Genomic DNA, 16,436 nt, shown 5'->3' with positions numbered 1-16,436 from the left:
AAACCAGGCCCTAAGATGCAGCACATGCAAAGATTCCACACCTACCTGTTTCTTTGTGAATCGAGCCCAAGATACCAATGAATCATACAGGATTGTACAAATACTAACAATGGGAACTATTAGTCCTTTCCCGAGGGAAGGAAGGAAGGAAGGAAGGAAGGAAGGAAGGAAGGAAGGAAGGAAGGAAGGAAGGAAGGAAGGAAGGAAGGAAGGAAGGAAGGAAGGAAGGAAGGAAGGAAGGAAGGAAGGAAGGAAGGAAGGAAGGAAGGAAGGAAGGAAGGAAGGAAGGAAGGAAGGAGAATGATGATGCTGGGTGCTAATGGGGACGTGTGAGGTGAAGGCCAGAAGCACCTCGTGAAGCAATTACGGAGGTGTTGTGAATGTAACTGTGACAACATTCGCAGAGCAGTGAACAGCCAGCTTTACAAAGTGAACAGACCTGCGGGAAACACGATTTTAACGCTTTAATTAAGGCCAGAAATGACATGCTTAGTTGCCTTCAATTTGAGCTAATTTTTTTTTTTTCACAACCAATTTTATTGAGCAAATGAGCATCACGAATGTGGCATCTCCATACACCAAAAACACCACCACAATATCAATATAGTAATTACATAGGCAGCAAGTGATAGAGCAGACTCAGAATAGGCTCAGTATAGAAATTCCCCCGCACCCTACCCTAACCCGCAACACTACCCCCCTCCCGCTCCAAACACCCCCCCCCAACCCCCCCTACCACACGTGTATAGAAAGCAACATAGAGAACAAAAAAGAAGAAAATAAAAACAGGCGGGTGTAATGCCACCAGGGCTTTGCGTCTTCAGGCCAAGATTGTCTCTGCGATTAAATGTCTTCCTCCAGCTCCGCCGGGGGGTCCAAGGACAGACCACGGTAGTCGGCCCAACGCTTCCAGATTTTGTAGTGTTTGCGCGGGCATCCCCTCGCTTCAAAGATCGGCCTCTCCAGACCCATAAAATAATCCAGCCCAGCCTTCCATGCAGACAGGGGGGGAGCCCTCACTGACTTCCACGCCCGAGCCAGGTCCCGCTTAGCCACCACCAACCCCAAGAGCAACAAATGGCGCTTATAAACATTGCCTCCAATCCCTTCCATAATATGTAAAAGGCCCAGCCGGTGAGTACGGGGAAGGTCCCAGCCCAGAACCTCTGCCAGGCAACTCCACACACCCCTCCAGAACCCAGTCAGTCGGCCACACGACCACACCGTGTGTACCAGGGAGCCGGGCACCGCCCCACAGCGCAGACATTCCGAGGATGCAATCAACCCAGCCTTCCACAATCGTTCACGCGTGTAATAAGCACGATGCAAATATTTGAATTGGATTAGCCGGAGCCGGACTGCAATGGCGGTTCCACGTGGGGATTCCAGCGCCTCCCTCCAATCGTCCTCATCCAGGGGGCCCACGTCTACCTCCCATGCCTCCCGAAGGGAGTGTAGGGTGGAGGAGCAGTGAATAACAAGCGTCTGGTAGATCCTAGAGACTTTCTTGTCCCCCAGGTCCCCCATAAACACTTTGGCCTCGACTGGGCTAAATTCCGGCAGGGAGTCGAGACCCGCGACGCTCGGGGCGAGGGCATGCCGCAATTGGAGGTAGCGGAAGAACTGGGACTGAGGCATTTGGAACTCTGTACGAAGCTCCTCGAAGGATTTGAGGGTGGTGCCGGATACGACCTGGCCCAGTTGTGCAATCCCGATGGCCTCCCAACCCTCAAACCCGGTCAGGGCCGCCAGCTCCGGGAGCAGACCATTATGCCAAAGCGGCGTCTCAGCTGTCAGTTTGCCCCACCATCCCATGCGACGCAGTGACTGCCTCCACACCGCAAAGACCACTCCGGTGACCGATGGCAACCCACGGCGTAGGCGAGCGGAATAAAGAATGGTGTGGAGCGTGCGGTCACCCATGAGCAACCGTTCCAGGGCATAAGCCGGATCCCTCCTATCACCATACCACCATTCATTAAGGACAAGCAGTTGGGAAGCTTGGTAGTAGGAAAGGAGGTCCGGGGTGGCCAAGCCACCACAATATGTGGACAGAAAGCACGTCCTCAAAGCCACCCTGGCCGCACCGCCACTCCACAGGAAGCGGCCCAACACCGAATTGACCTGCCGGAACCACTCCAGGCCAATGGGGTGCGGGAAATTCTGGAGTTGGTACAGGAGCCGCGGAAGCGCCACCATCTTGAAGATGGCCGATCTACCAAAAATAGTGAGTGGCATTCTGGACCATGTCTTAACATCGGCCTGGACCCGTTCCCACACCGGCAAGACTCCACGCGCCCAGGCCACGGCCCTCGACTCTGAAAGGAAGACGCCCAGATATTTGAGGCCATCCGATGCCACTCGCAACTCCGCAGCCCAGGGGTCGGCAACCACCCCACCACCCAGCACCCACAGGGTTGATTTATTCAGGTTGAGATGAAGACCCGAGACCCCGCCAAACTCCCGCATGATCTCCAGGACCCGGGGACCCGATTGCCGCAGATCCGTGAGGAAGAGGAGGACGTCATCCGCGTACAGTGCAATTCTATCTACAAGATCCTCACTCCAGACGAAACCGCGCAACCGGGCATCTGCTCGTATCCGCGACGCCAGGGGCTCCATGGCGAGGGCGAACAGGTATGGGGACAGCGGGCAACCCTGCCGAGTACCGCGACCTATACGGAAGCGCCCAGAGGTAGCACCGGCCACTCGGACCGAGGCCGTCACGTTAGTGTAAAGGAGACGAATGTACGACAAGAAGACCGGCCCCAGGTTGAGGCGGGCCAACAGTGCGAACAGATATGCCCAGCTCACCGAATCAAAGGCTCGGTCCATGTCCGCCAGGAGGAGTGCCGCTTGTTCACTTCTAGCGCCCATGGCATCCACCGCTGCCTGCGCTCGTCGAATATTGTGCCGGGTGGCCCTGCGAGGCATGAAACCAGCCTGGTCGGGGTGGACCAGGCCAGCAATGTGAGGTAAGAGACGGTTTGCCAACGCCTTAGCCAGGACCTTTGCCTCTATGTTAAGAAGGGAAATCGGCCTGTAAGAGTCATGCCTGTCCGGCGCCCTGCCCGGCTTCAGAAATACCACTATTTCAGCATGACGCCAATCTGGTGGCAGCTCCCCCTGGGCCCGTGCCGCCTCCAGGGCGCGGCGGTAGTGGGCCCCCAACTGGACGTGAAACTTTTTGTAGAACTCGCTTGGGTAGCCACTCGGGCCTGGCGCCTTACCGGTATTTAGTTGACCTAGGGCTTCTCCGAGCTCCTCAGCCGTAAGTGGGGCGTCCAATGCGGTCCTGGTCTCATCAGGGACGGCCTGTGGCAGCAGGTCGTCAAGATATGCTGATATCCCGCCCGCCTCCAAGTGATCCCGGGGAGCGTACAGTGCCTCGTAATAACGGGCAAAGCTAGTCGCCAGCACATCCGGGTCGGTTACAACCGAGCCGTCATCTGCCGTCAGACCCGGCAACACCAGGGGCTGGAAGGTCGCCTGGCACAGCCTATGCAACATAGTACAGGACTTGTCGCCCCATTGATAGACCCTGCTACGCGTGGCGAGCCACGCCTGTCGGGCTTCCTCGTAAAGGACGGAGGCGTACAACTGTTGGGCCTGCAAGAGCTGCCTCACTATGCCTTCATCACCCCCGAGCCGGCCCCGCTGCTCCAGCCCCTCCACACGGGCCGCGGCGGTCGCAATGGCCTCTCGATGTTTCCGCCGAGCAGCCACGCACCAAGCAATGTCAATGCCCCGTATCGTGGGTTTCAGCGCCTCCCACACCACCATTGCATCCACATCCCCAACTAAATTCTCGCGCCAGAAATGATCAATCGCCTCACGCAGGTGATGCACATACTCAGGCCGCTGCAGCTGCCAAGATGACATCCGCCACCGAAACGGCTGTCTCGCGGCGGGGAGGGTCACGGTGGCCAGAACAGGGGAATGATCCGATAGGCCTCTGGGGAGGATCACCGCATCTCTGACTCGGCTCAGACAGGCACCCGGCACAAACAAATAGTCTAGTCTCGAAAAGGACCCATGCACCGCCGACACATACGTGAATTCACGCACAGCAGGATGAAAGTGTCGCCACACATCGACCCAGCCCAGGCCACTCGCAGTCGCACATAATTTGGTGGGAGCAGCAGCAGGGGGGGGATCCAACACAACAGGCACCCGCCTCAGACGATCCAGGCCCACATCCATAACCTCGTTCCAATCGCCTCCCACTATGGTCAGGGCCTCCGGAATCTCATCCCAAAGCGCGAACAGCCGCTCAGACAAGGCCCACTGTAAAGGGGGGGGGGCGTACACGCTACCAAAAACCACCTGTTCGGTGCCCAACTGACCTCTAATGAAAATGTACCGGCCCTGGGGATCAATCCATTGCTTTTCATGCACATAGGCCACCCTGCGGTGAACCAAGATGGCCACCCCCCGCGAGCCCCTCGTGAAGCCCGCATGGTACACCTGCTGAAATCCGAACCTCTGGAGGCTAAGGGCCTTGGAGCCCAGCATATGGGTCTCCTGAAGCAGCAGCACATCCACCATCTCTCTTTTCCCCCAACGCAGCACCGCCCCACGCTTGATTTTGTCCAGGATACCCCTCACATTCCACGTCACAACACGCAGGGTCTGTTGAGGAGGCATATTCGCAGTATCAGCCATGATCAAGACAGTGTCCATTATCCAGCCCTCCGTCCCACCCTGGCGCACCCCCTGAAGTAACAAAATCAAGATCTATAGACACGTGTGGTCCCACCCTCCCAACCCAAACACTCAGTACCCCAACACCTCCCAGGCCCCCCCTAACCCAAACCTCCCCAAACTCCAACAACCAGGCAACCCCCCCCAGCACCCCACACCCCCCACCCCAATACCTCAGAAAACAGTGAAGTATCTGTCGCGGCATGGAGAGACCCGGGTCCAGAACAGAGAACCCAGGGCCCACCATACCAATGGATCCCAACACCCCCATCAGCACACACTCACCCACCCCCCACCAACACCCACTACTCGTGAGGGTCTAAGGCCCATAGAAGCCGCCACCCAAGCCCCGCAGTGGCTCATCCCAGAGCCTCAGAGTGTCTCAGGAGCATATAAACGTGCACAAATAATGTCACATGGAACAGTCTCACCAGCCGATCCGGTCCGGCATAGGGCAACACCAACGTCCAGACCCCGCCGGGATTCAGCTGCCAGCATCCGAGTGTTCAGAGTCAGGAGCGCCGTTAGTCTGCGTCGCACTAGCGGAGGCTGAGCGTTTCTTGGATCTGGACCTCCGATGTCGTCCCCTCCGGCTAGTACGGTCCGTCCGCTCCGGCGATGATCTCTGGGACCCGCCAGGGTCCAGCCCCGGCTGGGCATGTGGCCGAAGTCGCACCGTCTCGTCGGTCCAACGAAATACCTCCTCAGGTGTATCGAAGAAGTGCGTTCGGGACTGATGTACCACCCGCAATCGGGCCGGGTACAGGAGAGAGTATTGGAGCTTCAGGCCTCGCAATTTAGCCTTAGCGGCCACAAAGGATTGTCGCTGCTGCTGAACCATTTTCGTGTAGTCTGGGAAGATCATTATGGCGTGATTTTCATAAGTAAGCGAGCCCTTGTTCCTCGCCTCCCGCAGTATGGCATCGCGGTCATGATAGTTCAGCAGCCGAGCAATGACCGGCCGCGGACGCTCCCCCTCAGGCGGCCGTTGAGTCAGGGCCCTGTGTGCCCGTTCAATCACAAAGCATGCCGACAGCGTCCCCTCAGGGACCCAGCCCTCCAGCCAGTGGGTCAGGAACCGCTCCATGCCATCTTTCTCGCACCTCTCCGGAAAGCCAATAAAGCGGAGGTTATTTCTCCGCGCACGCCCTTCGGCATCCTCCACCCGGGCCGCAAGCGTCTTCTGGACACACTCCACCTCTGCCATTCTTTTCTTAAGGGCGCCGATGTCCGTTTCAGTCACCGAGATTCGTGATTCAGTCTCGGTAATCCGCGCCACTGCATTTCGGAGGTCCTGGCGAAGCAGCGTAACGTCCGCTCCCACAGCCCCAATTTTTGCATCAAGCATGTCCCGGGATTGTGTAATGGCCGCCAGGATTGCAGCGTTGTCCGGCCCTGAACCGCCACCGCCGCCGGACGCCCCGGCGCCACCACTGGGCCCGGCAAATTTGTCCATGGGGCCCTGCTTAGGCGGGCCCCCGCCACCACCCCTGGTCATGGCCGCTCACTGACCCAGCGGAGCGTCACACCGGACGGGGCAGGCAGGGTCAGGAGGTCCTGGGCAGCGTGTCCACACCAACAGGCACAGGGAGCTCCCGGTCCCACGTCCGGGCGTCGGGTTCAGTGTCCGTATAGAAAGTCCAATGTGATTCCGGTGCCACGACACTCAAGGCCCCCGGCTGCACACGCCTGGACGGGCCCCCACAGCACTGTGTCCCTCGCAGGTACCGGCGTGACAAAGCTCGAGGTCTCGGCTCCACAGGACCGGACAGGCCCCCACTACGCCGTGTCACCCACCAAAGTGCTCAGAACCAGAGGGGGCAGGGGGGGGGGCACCTCCGTACTCCCCCAGTAGTCCAGTGTTGCCAGGCTCGGCCAGGGTCCGTGCCGCCGATGCCACACAGCCGCGGGCCCACAGCCGCCCCTCAGTGGTCCCAAAATCAAGGTCCCCGGCCTCCAACCAGCCGCTAGGCCGCAGATCGCCGCCGGCGCCCCAGGGTCCCAGAGGGGACGGAGCCACCAGATCCAGGCACCGGAGAAGACAGGGCACACCTCCGGACCGACGGTGTACACCAGGCTTCACCCACGGGCCCGGGGTCCAAGTGTTTCAGGGCTGTCCGGGGTCCGCACCGCTGACGTCACCCCCGGCGGCACTCCGGCAGATGTCACTCGGCGTCCCCAAAATCGAGGTCCGCGGCTCACGGCCAGGCGCCGGGCCGCAAACTGCTGTCAGCGCCTCAGGGTCCCTGTGGAGACTAAGCTGCAGGACCACGGCACCGGAGAAAGCAGTGCACACTCCTGGAACGATGGCAAGAGCAATGAATCTCCTGCGGGCTCGGGGGCCAGGATAAATGATGAAGGTGAGTTCGGGCCGGCGGGAGCTCTGCTAAGCTGCGACCGCCATCCTCGCCCGTCAAGCCACGCCCCCCCAATTTGAGCTAATTTTGATATTGTGCAGAACAACAAACAGTGCCACAGATGTCCTCTGGAGTCATTGTTTTCTCTGTCTGCATCCAAGGGGATCACTGGAATAGCTTTGAGTTTTTGGCTGCCTTATATATTCAGAAACAAAGGGTTTCAGCAGCTCGAACAATGTCTCGCTGGAGCAGCTGAAGAGAGAAAAGGCAATCTCTTTTCTATTACTGCTAATGAAAAAAACAAGCGCAACAAGATTATTATAAGAAATAATTTGCAAATGAAAATGAAACAAGATCCTTAAAGTCAGCATTGAGGAACTGTGGAAGGGATTTCAGGATGTGTGTGGTTCGCTGGGCCATATTCTCCGACAACAGGATTTGAATCTACCTTAGGGTGGGCCCCCTGCAACAAATGTGGGGGCTCCCCACAATGCACATTCTCTTGCAGCCACCAACCACCCTGTAGAAGTAAATCATCTCTGCCACCTGCATCCACTTGACAGCAGAAGTTGCTCTGATATGTTTAGTGTCAAAGAGAAAGACGTTATCCTCGTGTGTTGAGCATGCCCTTCATACTTGCACACTAAAAACTGGGTAGTGTTCGTATTTTGTATGATATAAATGAATATTATTGTTATTGACATATTTGAACTTTAGGGGCTAAGTGTATGTTCTCCTCATTGCCTCGTCTCCTCACTGGTGCTTAAATAAGGGAGTAGGTTTGTATGGGATGTGCAGATGCAAATTAAATCTAGCCACCAAACAGGTAAGGATGAATAGGGTCATTTATGTTTTGACTGAGCAAGTTTATCTACAAGAAATTTGTGGAGTTCCCATTCTACGAGGCTGGCAATCTATTTTTTAACTCAGGAATTATTCTGGAAGTACCTGGTAATTCCAGATCTCGAAGTTACTATCACGAGTGTTACTAGTAACTCTGGTAAGTGGAGTTAATGGGTTCTGAAAGTTGATCCCTAGTCTGCCAGCAGTCTCACAGGTGGTGGTCTACCCACCACAGAGCCAGTACAGGTAGTACATCGGACAGATTTGCCCTATTTTAGGTGGATCTCCTGATGCAGGCCCGGCAGGGTCTGCCATACCAGGCAGGGAAACAACACTGGCCACCACTTACAGGGAAAAACTGCCTTCGAGTGGAGGCCATTGTTTTTTGGTGTTCAGAAACAAGTGGATGTCTATTCAAGTCCTTGTCTGGGGTGAGCTCAGCCAACATTGATGACATATGCATTATATACTGAATGGGAAGAGAAGGGACTAAGGAGAAGTCATTGTTCATGACTGATCTAGAGCTGCCACGCGCCTGATCTTCGCGAGGAGACAGGAGGAAGAGACGACAGCTCGAGAATGATGTCAAGGACAAAAAGTAAACCACATCATTTAATCTATTACATATTCTATATTTCTGTTTTCACTTCACAGTTAATCTATTTTTTCTGGAATCGAAGAAGGAGAGCAAACAATTATGTTCCGAGTAAATATCACTGACACCACACAGCTATTCTCACTAACTTTAATTAGGAAAATGTAAATAGATGCTTAGAGAATAGGCTCCTGAAATGCAGTCATGAGGGTTGTGGGGGAATGGTAATCTACCAAGTGGGCATTTACTAGGAACATTTGTAATATTATTTAAATAGCTCTAACATAGTAACCTTTATGGCAATTTATTTATTTCCACTGCACACACTTACTTACCTCTTAGTAAGTTCTAAAGTCATTAATTCTGCACTATAAGATGACACAGTAATATATTATCACTCGCAAATGAGGAATGATTTAAGAGTCTAAAATTACCAGCTGTCTGTAGACCTGGGTAGCGATGGAGAAACTGTTGGCAGGTATTGTGCTCACTTTCCTAAATGTATTGAAGAATGAGTGCGAAGAATGGTATATCTCCAATTGGAGAACGGAGCTTGAGAGGCGGAGCTGACCAAAAGCCCGACCCCTTCAAAAGCCTTCCAAATGCCCGGCGTCTTCCTATGACTAGTGATGATTGAAGGTAATGCTAATACTGCATACTGCTAAACTAGAGCTGCGTGACTGAGTGAGAGTCACTGTGCGCGCTAATCCCCTATCTAATACCTCATCTGGGCAACACAGAAAGATCGAACTTATGCTCGAGCAGAATTACCATTTTTAAACACCCCACTGCGCCGATTTGATTTTATAAATTGCACGCTGTTATTATGTTGGGAAATTGACTGTGCCTAGACCCGAAAAACTGCTAGAAATACATAGGTTCCCTGTAGCCCCGGTCCTCCGCAAGAGCTTGGCTTGATTGTGGGGAGGGTGCAGGGAGGTACCTTGTTCCGGCTTCCTGGCTGGGGCAGGCACCGATTGGAGAACGGAGCTTGAGAGGCGGAGCTGACCAAAAGCCCGACCTCTTCAAAACCCAGGCCCACTGCATGACGCGCAGCGAGGACGCGCAGCAGCCGCGCCAAAGTTGCGCCAAAGACCAGCCTAAGACATGCCCGTCTGGGCCCGTCCGGGACAGGAAGGGGCAAGGGGCACGAAATGCTTCTCAGACAAAGTTCCAGGTATGAGTTCTTCACAACTCACTGCCTTGCGCCCCGCCCTACTACACAATTGTCTAGTATTGACTCCTTCTGCTGCCAAAAAATGCCCAAACTGCAATTTCCAAATCACAAATATCCAACCCTACCCAGACTCCATGCGGAATACGCCTACTCCTTCACAACGCCCCAAACTCTCGAGAGGTGACTACTCCTTCTTCTCGGTAAACTGCAGATCCTGCCCCAGCACAAAATGGACATTTTCACCCTCCTAACAGATGAAGCACCTAGTGCTCTTTTCCTCACAGAAACATGGCTGCATGACAGCTCAGGCCCTGATGTAGCCACAGCCCTCCCTGCCAACTACGCCATAGCGAGGCACGACCGTCAAGGTCAAATGGGCGGGGGAATCGCGATCCTTTATTGCAAAGATTTTACCTGTAACATGCTCCCAGTGAACATCCCAGACTGTGAAGCTGCCTCCTTCCAAATCACTTTGAACCCCAATTTTACTCTCTCCGGTCTCTTAATTTATAGACCTCCAGGGAACGCCACTACCTGGGCAGCCACCCTAGCAAGCTATATCTCACCATTCCTATTAGACTACAAAAACTTTACACTCCTAGGGGACCTTAACTTACATCTAGAGGAGCCCTTAAATCTGGCGTGTTGCAGTTTATTAGATGACCTAAATGCCTTAAACCTATCACTCCTCAACTCCGGTCCCACGCACAAGGCGGGACACTTACTAGACCCCGTAATCTCAAATCTTCCGGATCTAAAATGGACTCAAACCAGCCCTATAGGCTGGTCAGACCATTACCTTATCAGTTTTCACTTACTCTGTACTCCCCCCCCCAGAAATATCACCCGGTCCTTAAACCCCACGCGAAACTGGAAGCGATTAGACGTCAACAAACTTAATCAAACGCTATCCACTAGCATACCTCACCAGGACCAAAATGTGGAAAAGTTTGCTATAACCACTAATCAGTGGCTGGCATCCGCTGTCAATCAGTGCCTCCCCCTACAAACGGCAAATAAAAAATTCCACCACCCCCCGGCCCCATGGTTCAATGAACTTCTCAAAGAAGAAAAATCCAAGTGCAAAGCGCTTGAAAGAAAATGGCGCAAAGACTACGACCCGGCAAAAAAGATCGCTTACAATAAGGCGAGAAATGCCTACCACTCCTCCTGCGCAAAAGCACGTGCCTTATATGTGGCAAACTCCATCAAAAATGCTTCAAACAAAGCCAGGACGTTGTTTAACACTGTAAAGGATCTAGCTGGGGCCCAAACAGCCGCCGCTGCCCACCCCCTAACCAAAAAACAATGTCAGGACCTTGCGACATTTTTCAATGACAAGATTGAAAACATAATTACAAATATTGCGTCCAGACCCCATCGCGTCTGCCCTCGCCAGGACCTGCCCTTGGCACCTGACAAAAAAGACACCTTGGACAATTTTCCTCCAATAACCAGCAATTCCTTACAATCTGCCCTAAAATCCATTACATCAGGCTCCCCTTGTGACCCCCTCCCTGTGAGTGTCTTAAAACAGCTCGAACCTACACCCCTGACTGCCATAACAGCTATCCTAAATGCTTCCCTTCAAACCTCCACTGTTCCTTCCTGCTGGAAGCACGCAGTGGTGACCCCACTACTGAAGAAACCGTCATCTGACCCCACAGTTCTCTCCAATTACCGACCTATCTCCCTGCTTCCTGCCTTTTCCAAGCTCATGGAAAGGCACATTCACTCCGCCCTCACCTCTTTTTCTGAAGACAACAATCTTCTTCACCCCTCCCAGTCAGGCTTCAGAGCAGGTTACTCCACGGAGACCGCTCTACTAGGTGTGACAGAAAAAATTCGCCAACTCCTGGATGGAGGTCAAACAGTCGTACTCATTCTTCTGGACTTGAGTGCGGCGTTTGACACCATATCACACAAAACCCTTTTATCTACCCTAGAGGAAAATGGCATTCGTAACAATGCCCTCAAATGGATCAAGTCCTTTCTATCCGGAAGAACTTTCCAGATCAAATCCAACATCGCTAGTTCAGACATCTTCCCCCTGCCACATGGAGTTCCACAAGGCTCCATTCTAAGCCCACTGTTTTTCAATCTTTACCTCAGACCACTAGCAGACCTGGCCGACCGCGTAGGCCTGACCTTGATGACCTACGCTGACGACTCACAAATTATCTTTTCTCTTTCTGAAGCAAACACGTTAACCCCTTCCCTGTTGAAATATGGCCTCCAAGAGATTTTCAACTGGATGACCATCAACCAGTTGAAACTAAATGGAGACAAAACGGAGGTTCTTCTACTGGGAAGAAATAAGGAGCTCTGGACCCCTCTCCACTGGCCGCATGAGCTGGGCAACATTCCCCCGCCAGCCTCCCAGGTAAGAAACCTAGGGGTCATCTTGGACAATACCCTGTCTATGAAACAGCAGGCAAACAAAGTCACTGGACTCTGTTTCACCATAATCAAGTGGCTAAAAAAAAATCATCTGGATGCTGCCCCTAGACACGCAAAAAACCGTGGTCAACGCTTTAATAACTTCACGTATTGACTACGGAAATGTCCTCTACCTTGGCTCCAACTTAGCTGTAATCAAGCGACTCCAACTAATTCAAAACGCTGCTGCAAGACTCCTGTGTAGGATTAAAAAGTCCGAAAGCGTTTCAAAACATCTGAACGAATTGCACTGGCTCAGGGTTGAACATCGGATAAACTTCAAAACATTGAGTTACATGTTTAAAATAAAAAACAAAACAGCACCCTCCTACCTACAAGCCTTAGCCTCTCCCTACCTGCCACAAAGAAGTCTTCGCTCTCAAACGGCCTCGAATTTTGTCGTCCCCCGTTTCAAACTACAAAGATCCGGTGGAAAATCCTTTTCTGTTAGAGGACCGGTATTATGGAACTCACTCCCCCTTCATATCCGGAAAGAGGACAGCTACACAAAATTCCGGAAACACGTAAAAACCTGGTTGTTTCAGAAACAACTGTGTTAAACTATTAATACAGTATTTTCCTTGACCATCCATATGTCATAGGCGCCGGGAAACCCTTGTTGGGTAGCTGAGCGCCATACAAATACATAAAATAAATAAATAAATAAATAAATAAATAAATCTCCAAGTTTGGAGGAATGTATGCTGTTTGCACTAGTTCTGCACTGTCCTGTAGTGCCACCAGTGACTTTCCAATAGGTTTCGTGGACAGTATCAGATTTGGTGCCTCTAAAATGCTAGTAGGACTAGGGCAGAATATGTTATATGTAGGAACCATCCACTGGACAAGTCAGACTCAACTCCATCCCTACGGGCCTTTCAGAGATATCAGCAAGTTGTGAAAAACCTCTGGATTTCCATAAAAGTAATTCCACTTTGAATGAAAGTGGCCTCTCTGCTACTGACTCCAATGCCTTTTCCTGTCGAGAATACTTCATGCTTTCATATTTCTTTCTACGGCCTCTTGCTGGTGAATTCTTGGCACCTTGACACACTGCCGGTAGACTTCATGCCTAAAAACCAGGTGGGGAGAGCCATGGTAGGACTTAATAGTGATGTTAGGTATTAAGTCTGAAAAATGCAGTTAGAGGGCAAGGCACCCTGTGAGACCAAGATACACTCAGTTGAGAACACATACCTTAAATGTTTACGCCAGAGACTAAGCTTGTGTCCTCTAGGAGCCTTGATAAAGTGTAAGTCATTAATACTTGTGTGTTTGCATTTTGTGGCCCATGCTTATCCCACAGCTTCTAATGCATTTTTTCTGAAAATCACATTGTGCATACATAGACCAGCTGGGATCAGGGCTTTGTCTCCTCTAGTTAGAAAGTGTTGTTTTCCTTACATGGATGAGCAGTATGTAGTAAGAGTGTCATGTCATGGCCAAATGCAAGCAAGAAAATAGGCTTCCTTGCACTTAAAGTCCGCATTGATGATAGCCATAATTTGGGCAGTGAGACCCTCATTCTTCTGAGCACCTGTGCGCCCAATGCACCTCTTTGCTTACAGGTTTCTCATTTTATATCTGAATTCCTCATCTCCTTCCTTTCTTTCACTTTCTCAATGCACCCACTCTCTTTCCCACAATTTGTCACGCTCATCCATAAGTTCCTGCCTTTTTTCAACCCCTTCCTACCTCACCTTCCTATAAGTACCCATCCCCTTCCTTCATGTGACCTTCATGTGTCTTCTCTTCCTCGCCAGTCTCTTCTCATCCTTCCATTCCTTCAGTCCAATATATTTTCTTTTTCCATTACTGTCCTCTCCGATCTCGCTGCTTTCTTTTTCTCATGCGCTTCCTTGTTTATACACTCCATTTTTCTCTGTACACTCAAACTTCCCCTCACCATTTCTGTTCTTTCCATTATTTTTGACCATCCATTGTGTTCTTTATTCTTATCCCAGGCATTCCCTTTTATTCGTTCTTTGTAATTCATATCATATACTTTTTCCCTACTATCCTGTTGCAATCTTTCCATCATGCTTTTACGATCTCCTTTGTCTATTTCTCACACTCTTTCTGCTCTTCTTTTATGCTGTCTCGCTTGCATCCTTTGGTATAGTTACTCTTCCTCTCCACCCCTTCCCACCTTTTTATCCCCAACATCTCTTCTCTAACACCTTTCCAGCTATCCTTGTCATTATAGCACCTTGTGAACTCTTTCCTTATGCATGTATCTACTTGATACTGTCTTGCCATTTTCCTTTTCTATCCCATTGCAGCTTCCTTTGTCGCCCTCCACTATCACCCACAATACTTTAGTTTCTCTATAAAACGTATTGTCTTGTAGATGCCAAACCCTATGTATCAGTCTCTGAATGTCAGCCCACCTCTGCTATGATTTCGGTCTTCTCCAGTAGTTGTGTGGGGCTATGTCTATCTTGCTCTCCATGACTATCTTCCACTCACCGCCCCCCCCTCCCCCCAAAAAGGGCCAACGGACCCAAGCAATTGACAACCACAATGAAAAAAATAACATTCGAATGGGAAGGATGGTTTCTTAAATAAAATACTGCTGATGCAATGCATTCTGTGCCCCTTCGCCATCGCTGGTCACAGTGCTACTGCTGGCTGCACCACTGTTCGCTGTGGCCCTGTTGACAGTGCCCTCTCGTAAAGCACCATGCTCTCCCTGAATTTGGCGGAAGCTGGGTCCATGGGTGAAGAGCTCTTCCAATACTTCTGGCTCCACAGTTGTATTGTAGCCTATAAATGACATGGAGCCTGGAACATTCATCTCAAACTCTCATTGGCCTTCTTCCCCCTGCTACTCACCCAGAACTCAGCCTCGTTCACTCATGTACAATCATCCCTTCATATATTTACTACTAATTCAACATCCTAGCTATATTTTGTGCCCTCCAATGCCTGCAAGCAGAGTCCTGGTCCTGTCACTGGAGATGCACATATCCTCTTCCTAGGGCTGCCATCCGGCTGGTTTTATACTGACATGACCAGCATGTTGATGTCCAGGCCAGTACGAAAATGAGAAAAATCCCCTTATGCCAGTATTTTTTTCTCTTTATCAGTAAACACTTTAAACAGTTAAATGTAAAGAGAAAACACTTTAAAATGTGTTCAACATCAGCCCTAAGGTCCCCGGACTGATAATTTAAGTAAGCAAAGACAGAAAGGCCATGTTAAAAATAATATAGGAGATGTCAAAGTTCTACTTAAGAATCCTGTCCGGGTATAGCAGAATGTTAAGATGTGAAGAGTATACTTCATTTTTCTCTACCTCTGCTCCAGTCACTTCTGTGATGCCTCTTCCCCGCTCAGAATGCTTGCTCTCAGGGGCCCCACCCACTCTTGTAAGGTGCCAGGAAAGCTTGGACTGAAAGAGAAACAAATACACTATTTTGATTCTGTTCAATCCTGGCTAAGTCCATGCCAGAACCAGGCCTGCTGCAGCAATAGTTTAGAGCAGGGGTCTCCAAACCGGTCCTGGAGGGCCGGATCCATGCCAGATTTTTAAAATAACTACATGTATCTCAATGGGGATATCCAAAAAATCTGGCATGGATCCGGCCCTCCAGGACTGGTTTGGAGACCCCTGGTTTAGAGAGACACGCGGAGTCTCACGGACAAGCTGAGGGGGTCCCCTTCATGTAGAGATGACTGGGGGGCGCCTCGCACCACGTGGGGCTGAATGGGTGCCTATTACACCGGTCTATTAGCTGGACAATGGGCAACGCTGGAATAATCCAGTAAATACAATACAATGATTATCTACAAATCAATAGGATTTTGACACAGATTACTAAAAGTACCCTTAATACCACTACAAAGTTAAAACAATAGAAATGGGAAACTGGCTCAAGGGCAAATAAAAAGATGAATTAAGACGGTTTTATTTTTCTACTGTGATTCGTATGGTGAGGGTTCATCAGGAAAAGTGATGCACCGGCAAAATTATTGCAGGAAATGGACGCAGTTACTCTACAGCATAAAGGAATGGAGTAGAAGTTGAACAATTTTGCTGAAATATTTGAATTAAACGTTTCAAAAGCGGTGTTAGAGCTTGTTCGAAAGTAAAATACTTATATGTAAAATGATCAGGGATGGTGACTCCGTTATGGCGGAGGAGCGTCACCCCACTAACTAAATTGCCCCCGGAGATGAAGAATAAAATGGTAATAAAGTTCATTTATTACAATTTTATTTTTCAATAACCTCACCCCGAGACGAGCATCAGAACGGGGGCAGGGCAGCTATTGACTGGCGGCAGCAAAGAGCAGTGATGGGCAGGCAACTTTTAAGT

At 51.0% G+C, this 16,436-nt stretch overlaps 1 protein-coding gene across 3 annotated transcripts in view; it reads right to left on the bottom strand.

Annotated features, from left to right (window-relative positions):
- ZFYVE28 (zinc finger FYVE-type containing 28) overlaps positions 1-16,436 on the bottom strand; it is an 826,377-nt gene that overhangs the window by 320,081 nt on the left and 489,860 nt on the right. The gene's annotated exons all lie outside the window — the stretch shown is intronic.

This window comes from Lissotriton vulgaris, chromosome 3_2 (genome assembly GCF_964263255.1).
Source record: "Lissotriton vulgaris chromosome 3_2, aLisVul1.2, whole genome shotgun sequence".
Lineage (NCBI taxonomy): Eukaryota > Metazoa > Chordata > Amphibia > Caudata > Salamandridae > Lissotriton > Lissotriton vulgaris.
This window is presented reverse-complemented; position numbering and strand designations above follow the sequence as displayed.